We start from the raw sequence: 13,609 nt of genomic DNA, 5'->3' as shown, positions 1-13,609 counted from the left end.
CGAGGTTTTTAATACATTGAGATGACACCAATGGTAGGAAACAATAAAACTCAGATTTTCAGATAAATTTTTTTGTAAACAGAGACTGACTCCAGTCTAGTGTCATCCCGGAAGATAAACCAGCTGTTAGCATGGCAACCATGCGGCTAGTGACCCGATAACCATGATAACAGTGTTTGTATGAATCTGTCCTTTTGTATGTCAAGATCAATATTCAATACGAGGAGGGGATTCATGTCCAGTTAACTCTCCATTCCTTCTTTTTTGATGCCTAAAATACTGCATAAACTATCTGTCTTTTAAGGAATCGAGAGTTACGAGGATTCCCCTACTTAAAACACATCCCTTCTCTTACACTTTGTCAAACCATCCTAAAGAGCCATAAAACATGCATTGTAAGAATAGAGCTTGCGACAGAGCATGTGCAACACATTCAACTGTCCATTCTCTAAAAAATCATTTAGAGCTAAAACAATAGAATGATGTTTTATTGTTTGTTTGTTGTTTAACGCCGCACTTAGCAATACTCCAGCTATTTGATGGTGGTCTGTAGATAATCGAGTCTGGACCGGACAATCCAGTGATTGACATCATGAGCATCGTCACACGATTGGGATACGATGACATGCATCATCCAAGTCAGCAAGCCTGGCCTTCCGAACCGTTAGTCTCCTCTTACGAGAAGCATATGATGATATATATAAACCACGTCAGCGAGCCTGACCACCGGATCCTGTTTGTTGCCTCTTACAACAAGCATGAGTTGCCTGAGACAAATTCTAACCCGGATCCTGGTATAAGTGAGCGAGTTGAGTTCAACACTGGGTTGAACATTATTTCAATTATCCTGGTAATACTACAGTAGGTCAGTTTGAGGAGGGAGGAAAGCCCAAATCAGTGCAAGTCTTAGAGGACACTTATCACAGATAAGTGAGTGAGTGAGTGAGTGAGTGAGTGAGTGAGTGAGTGAGTGAGTGTTTTACGCTGCTTTTTAGCAATATTCCAGCATTTTCGTGGCGGGGGACACCAGAATTGGGCTTCACACATTGTCCCCTTGTCCCCTTGGGGAGAATCGAATTTGGTTCTTCGGCGTGATGAGCGAAAACTTTAACTGCTAGGCTACCCCACCACGCCTATCACATAGGAAAAACTCATGAACATGAATCATAATCATGTAAACTCATGGATTTGAACCAAAGTTCAGCAGATTCCGCCACAACCAAGGGATGCAACTCTGCACAGTAAAATGGGATACCCAAACATTGATCCTACTTGGCAAGCAACCTGCACAGTGTAAGACATGCGACACTCGTCCATTAGTTGGAGACCGGCGAAAGTCCAGAGGGACTAGTTGTTTTCATCTAATATCTAGCTGTGTCACATGAACCACTCGTCTGAAAGGAGCTGCGGACTAGTTGGATGTGACAAACAGTGGCTACCCTGCTGCAATTACCATGGTTACAGTTTCAAGGAACTAAACATGAATACAAGGTTGAAAGACTGCATTATTAGCATGACTAGAGACAAACTTGCTGTTTTCAATGCAGAGCTTTGTTACCTGTAAGGCCACACCTTTTTAATTTTATGTTTCACAGATTTATTCCAGCTTTTCCACACAATGTCGGCCAAAATAAAAATAAATAGCGATGTCAATCATTTATTTACTTATATGAAAGTCATTCTACCGTAGAGTTAAAACTGTAGCTGGCTTCTTGAATCGCTGATAGTGATGTAGACATGGAATTCATATATTACATTTTATATTGTATAAGAGGGTCAATATTACTAGAGGGGGACAAAATCAAAATAAATATTTTTATGTTTAATTTCTTTCTTTTCCAGCTGCTTTTCAGTAGGGGCAGTGGGCTCGTGGAATGAAAAATAAAAAATGTGTAAAGCTTCCAAATGGTAAATTGTGAGTTGTCATAGTGTTTATCTTCATTCAGCCATGACAACTGTTAGTTGTTAGTGTGTGCATGTATTTGTTGTTTAACGCTGCACAATATTCCAGCTATATAACAGTGGCCTGTAAACTTGGACAGGATCACATAGTCTAGTGATTGATATCAGAGATTTATATCAAACTATTCACCATGTTCACACTCTGGCAGGCAAACTGGTAAACAATATTATTTTGCTCATATAATTCATATAATTCATACATTTAAAGGCCGCCGTCATATAGCTCGAATATTGCTGAGTGCGGCGTTAAACAACAAACAAACAAACAAAAAACATTTACAGGTATTCTAATACTGCACTATATGCAACAATGTCAAACTATGTCACACAGGCAAAGCTATCATTAAGTATTAACATGATTAAGTTACAAGTAATGATAGTCTGAATGATGTGGATTGGGATATCTTTTACCAACATTAACTTCAGAGCTGGGGTGAATATCAGCCTCTGGGAATGTCTTGATAAAAGCCTGGATATTACGAGCAACGATCCACGCTGTCAGGGTATACAAGATAACATGCTGTCAACAAGTCGCCAAGCCTAACCACCTAACCAGGGGTAGATTTAAAAACAAATTCGCATGTAGCGAGCAGTAGGGCGGGGACGAGTCCAAATTTACTACCCAGGTACCCACACACCCATTCCCCGACCCTACCCAGGTATCCACTGTAGGTCTCAAGTGACAGGTACAAAATGTCCGATTGGGAATTGTTTGACCGTAGCCCTGGAAAAATGTATTTTGATGTACACATACTAATTAAACAATCTGGTCCTGCATACAGTTCAGTTGACCGAAGTTTTATCTTAATTCAAACATATATAAGTCAGAAGGAATGTGTGCAGAGCAGAAAGAAATTCAAACATTGGTGACTTGTAGTTAACCATGGAGATCTAGATAACTTTTGTCGTTAAACAATCTATCACTTGACTAAGCACGGGGTACCCGGGTCCTAGTCAGTACCAACCCGACCCGAGTACCAGAGTCACCCATCTAAGACCCAGCCAGCTGGGCCCTGTTCCACAAAGCGATCTTAGAGCTAAGTCTTTCGTAAGTCTATGTTAAAGTATGGGAGTTACGATCATCTTAGCGCTACGATTGCTTTGTGGAACGGGGCCCAGGGCTTTCAAAAGTTACTGGACCTTCTCCAAAACTAAATGTTAGAGGCCACGACTGAGTTAATCAGGGGGCTCTGAAAAGTTTACAACTCCTCAAGATCCTTTCTTGCGCTCTACGAATAAATTTGGCTTCCATTTGCCTCACTTTATGAGCAAATAAAGATGTTGTTGTTGCGTCAGTCGCGTCATTCTACCAAGATGATCTTTATGTCAACCATTCGCATGACCTCATCCCCCATAAATATTTTTGCATCGAAATTACATGATTCACGATCAGTGTCCTCTTAGGAAATTAATCATTCACAGAGAAGGGTGAAATTTTGACTTGCCAGACGGACATCTACTTAATGTTTCAGCAAGCCTTTTGTAATTTTAACTGGCCACAGGTGAATGGGCTAGCAGTTAAATCGACCCATGCTGATCCATTAAGTCCTGATCCTCTTACAACAAGCATGGGTTGCTAGGGAACTATTCTAACCTGGCCTCCAAACGCGTTGTCAGTAAATTAATGAGTGATCAGGTGATCAAAACAAGATCCAAACTCAAAACAATTCTCTCATTATGTTGCTGTTACAAGGTAATGAGTAAACGGGTTTGGGGTCATGTTGTGAGTATCTTATCCTGATCATGTACACCGCACTATTGAATTTAGGAATCCAAGATAATCACTACAAACAAAGTCAATTATGTTGCACAAACAGTAGTGATTCATTAACATCCTAAACTGATATCTGTCATGTCTATTAATGAAAGACCGCTTCTGTGGAAAGAGCACCTGCCTCGATAGCTGAAGGTCAGCGGGTTCGATCCCCGGTCCCCAAGACGTTAAAAGATGGCACTCGATACTCTACCTTGTGTTTGGCAGTATGGGGTTAAAAACAAGTACAGGTCGGCTCGGAGTCAGTATACTGTGTGTGAGTAGGGTATCCATGTTTAATTTATGACATATCTCGACTGATCTCAGTTGGCAAGCAATATAAAACCGGCATTAGTCTGGACTAGTATAAGCAGCCACACACACATGTGTATGCACGTTCACTATATCAGTGCAATAGTCTTGAACAAAAAGAAAAAACCCAAACATTTAACTTACCGGGTAACTTATTCATGAGTGGCATTAACAGCAGGCCTCCAAGTTGCGACTTAAACAGTCGTCAATGCGACCTTAATTTCAATTTGTCTTTTGTCTAAAATTTAGAGGTAGCCAAATGACTACCTTGAAAAATATTTTGTGGCAACTAAATTCTATTTCTACACATATTTAGACAGAAAAATAAACATGTCTGCTACGAATTGTACTAACAAATAATTCCTCCTAAAGTCACCTTGAACCGAAATAAATATTAAAGTAATTTGTATTTTATTTTAGTTGATAGTTTATTGGATAAGCAAGGATATACCTATATATAATCTACTAACATAAACTGCATCACTGTTCGAGTCACAAATAACCAAACTCAAGTACAGTTTCCACTAATATACAATAAAAGTTATTTGATCAAAGATAATTTCAAATGCATTGGGCTAGCTATACTATTGGCTTGACTTCTTAATTTTACCACTGGCTACCAGGAAAAAAATACTTCAGTAAAAATTTAAATTTTGAGGCCTGAACAGTGTGTAGCATGATCATGATAAATTATGAGAGTGCACGATATTACGAGTCCCACAATAACCGTGACACAAAGATTCAACAACATTTACTTCAATACAACAATTCAATCTTTTAGTGGTGGAATGATACACTGATGCATCGAGATTTTTTACTTCCCTATACAAGTATCGATCACAGTCGCACACGAAGTAAAAAATATTGATTCTGAACTTAAATGTTGGCTTTAATAACTGTTCCACTAAACACTTATCAGTAGGGCAAGTTAAGAGTGAAAACATAAATATTTTTGTTGTGCCATACTTGACACTGCCAACTGTAAATCATCCGTGTGCCAGGTGCTTGGCCATCCTGTCTATGAAAAAGATGGCTTATGCACCACAGATAACAGCACATCCAAGTATCGGGATACATATCGGATCGTGAGCAAGGTATCGTGATACGTATCAGATCGTACAGTTGCTGTATCATCCCAGCCCTACATTGTGCCATACCTGACACTGCCAACTGTAAATCATCCGTGTGCCAGGTATTTGGCAATCCTCTCTATGAAAAAGATGAAAAAGATGAAAAAGACCTACAGCGGGTACCCGGGTAGGGTCGGGTAATAGGGAGGTGGGTACCTGGGTAGTAAATTTGGACCAGCCCTTGTATTATCACTATGAAATTAACAAGACATGGTCATTTGACCATCCAAGTGGTAACCGAAATAAATGTTCTCAAAGATAAGACCTGATTTTAGTGTATTGGGATTGTTATTAGACACATAATCAGAAATACTCCTAAGCATGCTAAGTGGCTTGAAAACCCCGAGGATATAAAAAAAATGTCTTGAGAAAATATGTAAATAAGTGTATTTATTATGGTTCTGTCAACAATGAAATAAATTACAAACTTTCACTTTCAGCAAGTCAAGGGAATTTGACGGAATAGTACAGGTTTTGATTTGTTTATTTGTTGTTTAACGCCGCACTCAGCTATATTCCAGCTATATGACTGCGGTCTGTAAAATAATCGAGTCTGGACCATACAATCCAGTGATTGACATCATGAGCATCGATCCACGCAATTGGGATCGATGACATGTATCAACCAAGTCAGCGAGCCTGACCACCCGATCCCGTTAGTCGCCTTTTACGACAAGCATAGTCGCCTTTTACGGCAAGTATGGGTTGCTGAAGACCTATTCTACCCCGGAATCTCACAAGTTTTGAATAAAAGTTGCATGAGTTTATCATGCTCATGATCAGGTATGTGGTATACATATGTAGCATCCATGACGAAGAGGAAATGAAGTGGGTTTAACATTATGTTTAGGTGTGCGTGTTTGTGTTGGGTTTATAGTACTAGCCGAAGATACCATGCCACAGTTTAACATAGATACCCTACTCAGACACAGAATACAGACTCCTAGCCAACCAGTCCTAGTTTTACACACCAGAAGAGACGCATCCCCTTGACCTCAATGTCTATCAACATTGCCTCAAGAGACAGATTTGTGCACCATGCCCTAAACAGGAAACATAATCTGTAGCCAAGTAAGAAGACATAAATATTTTAATCCTTGGATAACAGATTTGCTTATTAAAAACCATAAGTAGTTGATGGGATTTTGTTCTGATGTTTCTCGCCGATTCACACATTCCAAAGGGAGCAAGATGATTAACGTAAATACATAACACTATGGATAACAGCTTCTTGTATTCCCTGTAACAAGGTTTCAGTGCTACTTCTTGCCCCAGTGAATGCTGCTTAAGTACATGGAGTTAATATATAGACGTGATGATATGTTTACACAGGGTGGGATTAATGAATAACATAACAATATAGTGCCGAAGCCAATGAGATTAACAGGAGCAGGCCTCAAAGTTAAGGCATCTCTTCAGGCTTTCCTCCCACATTCAGCTGACACGCCGTGATATAACTGGAATACTGTTAAAAGCGGCGTAAAACCTAACTCACTCACTCACTCACTCACTCAAGATTATTTAGTCAGTAATGTACCGTATTTCCTCTATTAGACGCCAGGTCAATTGTTCAGTGCAAAAATAGAAGCCTGGCCTCTAATGGACGCCAGGTCGATCAAATGATACAATTAATGATCCCTTTTTGGGACGGATATCTACGAACACAAACATAAAATATTTCTATTTCATGACGATTCGGGACATTCGTGGTCATAGTGAAATGGGGGTATTAATAGACGCCGGGCCTCCAATAGACGCCGGGTCGAAGGCTTGTCCGAAATAAATAGAAGCCCGGGCATCTAATAGAGGAAATACGGTATATACTCTTAAAGCATATCTAATCTGCCTAACTGCAGCAATACTGATTCTAACGTTTGATGTAACAAACATTGTTCTTATTTACGTTGTCATAAATACTTCACAAGATTATAGATTAATATTTACCTTACAATTCCCATGTTGATTTTTATATTTGAAAAAAAATAAAATTTTAGTTCGTCAATCAGTATTTATTAATGCATTACATTTCTGCACAACGCAGTTAGTAATATCAGGTTAGCGGCTTGATATTTCCATGTAGCCAATTGGCGCCTGCGTAAATCATATTGGTCGCTAATTGGACATTTCAACCGCCATGGCAACCAAATTAGTTGCAAGTGATGCAACTTTGAGAGCTGAGGAGAGAAGCCAATTAAGTGCAATGAATGTGTAGTGATTGAGTTGAGTGTGGTAACAAGGGGCTGACAATGGTCACACGAACAATAAGGCAATCACAATGTCAATTTGTGGTTGATGATGTGATTAAAGCGCAGTGCACGCTCAGTTAGAAGATGCCTTGGTCTCTGTTAATGGATAGCTTCTTTCTTTAGATTTCAATAGCCTCTTAATTGAAGTTTCCCTTTCCTATTTTGGAAACATATCATGTATATATTAATTCCATGTGCTTATTCAGTATTCACCTGATGAAGGGGAGAGAAGTATTTCTGAAGCATCATAACAAACAATAAAAGAAGTTGTTCTCAATAAAAAGTGTCATGTATTCATGTTCTTGCAACTTCTAAATGTCTATCAAAGAAATCATGATTAATTTACATACCAGCAACAGAAAGTACCGTATTCGACGTAATAAGCCCCCCGCTCTAATAAACGCCCACGGCGATATTTGATGATATATTGGCTAGTGAACAAGCCCAATTTGCATCCCTTCCGACTGATCAATGTACACAAGACTTATTTATTCGGTATAATCGCACACGTGTGTTATATACACCCTTATTTATGGGCAATTAAATTCTGGAATATCTGTCGTACATAAACATTTCAGGCTGTCAGCATAAACAACAAAATTTATCTTTCAACTATGTTTTTTTCACCAAAATAATATTCTAATAGAACCCCCTATTTCTAATTTTGAGAGTGCCCCGAGCGCTTATTACGTCAAATATGGTAAATATTAACATATAGAGAAAACCTTAATAATGGCCTTAATACAAGTCCTAATGATACCTAACTATCGAGCAGATTGGTTAGGACAATATTTGACTATAGCCAATTTCTAATGCTGAATACATTTTTAATTTGTCAAGAGGAATCAAATATCAACACATGGGTTCTTCCATGCATATATGATGACAACACTACTGAAGCATCAAGATTTCTGAATAACTATTTCTTACCATCAAACAAGGTGCCCTATAGAGGTTCTACCTCGTTTATCATGTTTTTATCATATTGAATTTTTGCAAAGTCTCTATTGAGTGGAATAGGCCTTCAAAAACACTGAATTGAACCTTATGTACTATGGGCACTCGTACTGTGTCGACCAGGAATCATGACAAAACAATAAATTAGTATAACACAATCATTCATCATGACAACAATTTTAGAGGATAGTCAGCCTAATAGGGCTGGGATGAGTCCAAATTTACCACCCAGGTACCAGGCCCCCTATTACCCTTTCCTACCCGGGTACCCGCTGTAGGTCTCTGGAGATGTCTCAAAATGTCTGATTGGGAACTTTTTTAGCATAGCCCTAGCAAAACGTTTTTAGATACATGTATTAAACAATCTGGTCATGCATACACTGAAAGTGACTTAAGTTAAATCTTTTTTCAACCATATGAAAAATCAGAAGGAATGGGTGCATAGTCAGAAAGAAAAACAAACATTGATGACTTGTAGTGTAACCATAGATTGCGAGATAAGTTTAGTCATGACACAATATTTCATGTGACTAACCACGGGTCCGGGTAGTCCTGTGGGTACCAGGGTCCTACTCAGTACCAACCCGACCCGGGTACCTGTCCCAGGCCTACAGCCTCAGAAATATTTATTCTTTTTAGATGAGTCTAGAGGACTAGTGCAAAACATGTCCCTAGTCCTCAGAGTGAATAGCTCGTCCTAGTCCTGCACCATGACCGTGGAATATATTTATTTTATGAAAAAATAATAATCTAGAAATGCATACAAAAGCAAGTTTAGCCGGCTCAAGCTAGCTCTGAAATCAGCATAGAATTTTTTTTTTTATTTTTAGAGTCAAGAAGGATATTGTGTAATATAAGATTTCAGAGACTAAATGTTAGTCTAAGCTCATCTGGCTAGACTGACTTGTACTAAATTCACAGCATTGAGCATGTTGAGAACTTAATTGTTGTTATAGACGTAAAATGTTACTAGCCTTTGAGGACAACCATCACAGGGATAGAAATTAACCAAGAAAGTCTACAAGCTCAAATAATGATAACATATAGCAATACCCTCCTAAATCACTGAAAATGTTTGATATGCTACTGGTCCTCAGGATATATCTTTATCATTAACCAAACAGGTCCCCTGGGCAGTGGGCTATATCTGCCATCACTTCATTTTTAGTTGTCTTAGCACAATTTAGTAGTCTGAGGCTAGCAGACTAGCATGAATTTCATAGGCTGTTAATTCTTGTGATTAATTCATAGTTTTGCACCTGAACATCATGGCAATTTATATTATTACGTAACTAAAACCAGTATGCATATGTATACGTCTTTGCTAAACCTTACCTGTTATGACTTGTTTCAGTTGAACATGCTTGGTAACGCTGACAACTGTCCTTCCATATATCAATTTAGACCATTGCAATCAGCCTTTACAGTGGGACGACGTTATGCCTCAGAGTTACGCGCGCACTTCACCGACTCGTCCACTCGTCTGATTAGCTCCGAACAAATGATTGTCTTTCGTCATGAGATAATTTCGCCATATATTCACATGCTTGTCCACGTCAACTGACAGCCGGGACCTGTTGCCTAGTGAACCGATGCACCGTTATCTACACGTGTCTATTACAATCGCTTTGATCTGACAAACAGCATGCGGCGAAGGACGAGGGCTACATGATGTCTACAGGCTAGATCTAAACACTGCCCAACATCGATGCTGCAGTCAATTGTTTACATCTTTTGTTCACCGAGGCATGGGAGGCATGCATAAAACTGTATTCAGCTCACGCCAGTTCGATGCATTACTGTCACTTCGATATAGTTGTTTGGAGACGTTGTTGACCAGCTTCATGCACAACCTACAATGCTTGCGAATAAATCCTCTTTTTTTTCCAGGTCCTGTCAACGTTGTACCAAGGGAGGTCACTCTAATGTTTGTGTCGTGTTTTGAGTTTTCATACCAGTGATCAAACAAACTCAGTTCAAACCTAGACACCGCTATCTCGAGTTCGACCCTTAAACTAAGCTTTGAAACAATGTTTTGAAAGTCCGGCATGTAAATCCTAGCCAGTACAGGCCTGAAACTAAAATAATTAACAGATAAAATTGACCACTAAACCACCAAATTGACCAGTGGTGGTATAGCTGTACAGGTGTTGCCTACCTGTGCTCTCTGATGTCCCGCATATCCGACATTGACGTGAATCGTTTTAGAAAGCATGAATGTTGGAGGAGATATCCAAAGTCCCAAATAATTCGACGGCTTCCTACTATTGCCACAAATATGTGTTATCTCATCTTTAAATGATTGTGATACATCGACTGTGACATGTCATATCGTTGAGATAGGTGGCGATAGCTACGGCTAGATAACCACGTAAATAGTGTTCTCGTCGATCCTGTATACAACCATGACAGTGAGGTGAGTGAGTGAGTGAGTGAGTTGGGTTTAACGCCGCTTTTAACAGTATTCCAGTTATATCACGGCGTGTCAGCTTAATGTGGGAGGAAAGCCCGAAGTGATGCAGGTCTCAGACGTTTACCTCTTCGGTGAAACCCACGAGCACGGGTATGGTGCTGACAAACCTAGAAACATATTCGGGGCGAACCGGGATTCGAACCCACAATCATAGGTTTCTGGCGTGCCGAAGGGACGCAACTCTGCACAGCGAATCGCGGCGCCTAAGACGACTGGGCCACCCGTGCCCCGACAGTGAGGTGAAATGGGGTTTAACCGCGTCCAAGATTATTGCACATAAAAAGCAGCGTGAATGCACGTGTGTGTGTTCGGGTGGTTGCTTCTTCAAGTCAGGACAGGGGCGGTCGGGTAGCCTAGTGGTTAAAGCGTTCGCCCGTCACGCAGAAGACCCGGGTTCGATTCCCGACATGGGTACAATGTGTGAAGCCCATTTCTGGTGTCCCCCGCCGTGATATTGCTGGAATATTGCTAAAAGCGGCGTTAAACCATACCCACTCTAGTCAGGACTAATGCCGATTTTATAGTGCTAGCCCACTGAGATACTAGGCCGCAGTTAAACATGAATACACCACTAAGACACAGTATACTGACTCCGAGCCGACCAGTCCTTGTTTGAACCCCTTAATGCCGAGCGCCAGACAGGGTAACAACAAGTACCATCTTTAAAAGTCTTTGGTATGACCGGTGACGCCCTACCACTAGACCGCGGAGGCGGATCAGTCAACACAGAATATTTTTAAGTATGTCAGATTGTTTATTCTTGTTCCCAATTGTTTATTTTATGTGTTTTCTTGTGCGCAAAATCGTTTCTCAATTCTGAAGATATCAGATAATGAAGAAGTATTTTTTTATGGATCAGAAAACTTCTTTATTCAGATAATTCAGATAATGTTCTAAATGATAATCCAATGAAAGTTTGTTGCTCTTAATATCAAATACATGTAGATATCTCTCGGCGGTACAAATAATATACTTTTAGTAACGTGAATGTTACTGGTTGTAAATCTACATATACTCAACAACAAAAGTTCCTGTGACACCAATATTTTATTGTATTTTTCAAACAAGTAAAGTTTGGTTTTCAATATTGTAGTACATGTATGGAATCAAGTCACAAAAACGCAACTGCTACAGAAAAGCGTGCATCCCATGCATTCTGAAGTCAGTATGGCAAATTAAACCATTTGAACGCTTACAGGAGTCTTTTATCTGTTTCAAACACACCATAACTTTGCATTAAATCTTATTCAGTGTCACAGGAACTCTTGTTGTTCAGTATAGAACGTTATGTTTTAAAATTGCTATTTTATAAGCAGAATATTCATTCACAAAATGTTGAGAGCTGGAAAAACTACATATGGCGGAGAGAACCTGACCTTGATTCCCTCTGTAAAGCTTTAGTTTAAACAAACTGTTAAAGTTTAACATTCCTATACTGCTTGTGCACGACATCGGTCGGAATAAAGTGATTCAGTGAGTATGGTTTTGCGCATTCTAGCAATATTCAAGCAACATCACGGCGGGGGACAGAAAATGGGTTAAAGCATTGTACCATAGTGAGGAATCAAACCCGGGAGTTTGGCGTGATGAGCGAACGCTTTAACCTCTAGGCTACCCCACCGCATCGGAAGCAATACACATTCAAAAGACTGGCAGTATTAGGAGTGAGTGAGTGAGTGAGTTTGGTTTTACGCCGCTTTTAGCAATATTCCAGCAATATTACGGCGGGGGACACCAGAAATGGGCTTCACACATTGTACCCATGTCGGGATTCGAACCCGGGTCTTCGGCGTGACGAGCGAACGCTTTAACCACTAGGCTACCCGACCGCCCCGGCAGTATTAGGAGAAATATACATGATAAGAGATCGTTATTACAAACATGCCTTTATTGCATGTGCAAGAGAACAACACAAAATGTAGTCCAGCTTCTCGCCCACGGTAGACCCGTGAAGATCCGGGGTAGAATAGGTCTTCAGCAACCCATGCTTGTCGTAAAAGACGACTATGCTTGTCGTAAGAAGCGACTAACGGGATCGGGTGGTCAGGCTCGCTGACTTGGTTGATGCATGTCATTGATCCCAATTGATGGATCGATGCTCATGATATTAATCACTGGATTGTCTGGTCAGACTCGATTATTTACAGACAGCCGTCATATAGCTTGAATATTGCTGAGTGCAGCTTTAAACAACAAACAACCAAACCCATCTCGTCCACTGTACAACATTGTTCTCTGATCCACATTTTGAAAGAAAGAAGAAATTAAAGTTCGAACTATTTGGACACTTACCTCATCGATCGAAGCATTTTTTACGTTAGGAACGCGAAATTTACCATCTTAGTAATATGTTCATTGCACATGTGTTGTTGAAAACGCGACCACGGACATGTTCACAGAAGTCTCCAATGAAGAGGACATTTTACAGCAGCTTCATTCACTTCTTGCTTTCCCACGTTCATGTACAGTGAACTCCGTTTATATAACGAACTTACTTTTTTTTGTCCCGACTATTTGCTGTAGTTATGCTGTATATACGTTATATAACTATGGTTATAACGAACTAAAATTAGTGGTCCCGTTGAGTTCTATATAACTGTATTACTGTATTTCATAGTCTGCACGTCTTCCGTGGGCACTTCTTTCGTCATGTCAAAGTCAATAAACGGGTATTTGAACGACAGTCCCCGGCCCTTTATTCAGATACAGTGTCGCAAGTTGAATCACACAAACCGTACCTCAAAAGCATGGCGTTAAAAAAACTTATATCTTCAAT

At 39.9% G+C, this 13,609-nt stretch overlaps 1 protein-coding gene across 1 annotated transcript in view; it reads right to left on the bottom strand.

Annotated features, from left to right (window-relative positions):
• LOC139478128 (transmembrane protein 64-like) overlaps window positions 1–9,934 on the bottom strand; it is a 36,682-nt gene extending 26,748 nt beyond the window's left edge. Inside the window, exon 1 of the mRNA XM_071260453.1 lies at window positions 9,696–9,934. The gene's annotated coding sequence lies outside the window, so the exon portion shown is untranslated. The remainder of the gene's footprint in view (window positions 1–9,695) is intronic.
• Between the last annotated feature and the right edge of the window lie 3,675 nt (window positions 9,935–13,609).

Source organism: Haliotis cracherodii, unplaced genomic scaffold (genome assembly GCF_022045235.1).
Source record: "Haliotis cracherodii isolate W230 unplaced genomic scaffold, xgHalCrac1.p SCAF_39, whole genome shotgun sequence".
In the NCBI taxonomy this organism is placed as follows: Eukaryota; Metazoa; Mollusca; class Gastropoda; order Lepetellida; family Haliotidae; genus Haliotis; species Haliotis cracherodii.
The sequence above is the reverse complement of the archived record's forward strand: the minus strand, read 5'-3'. Positions and strand labels throughout refer to the sequence as shown.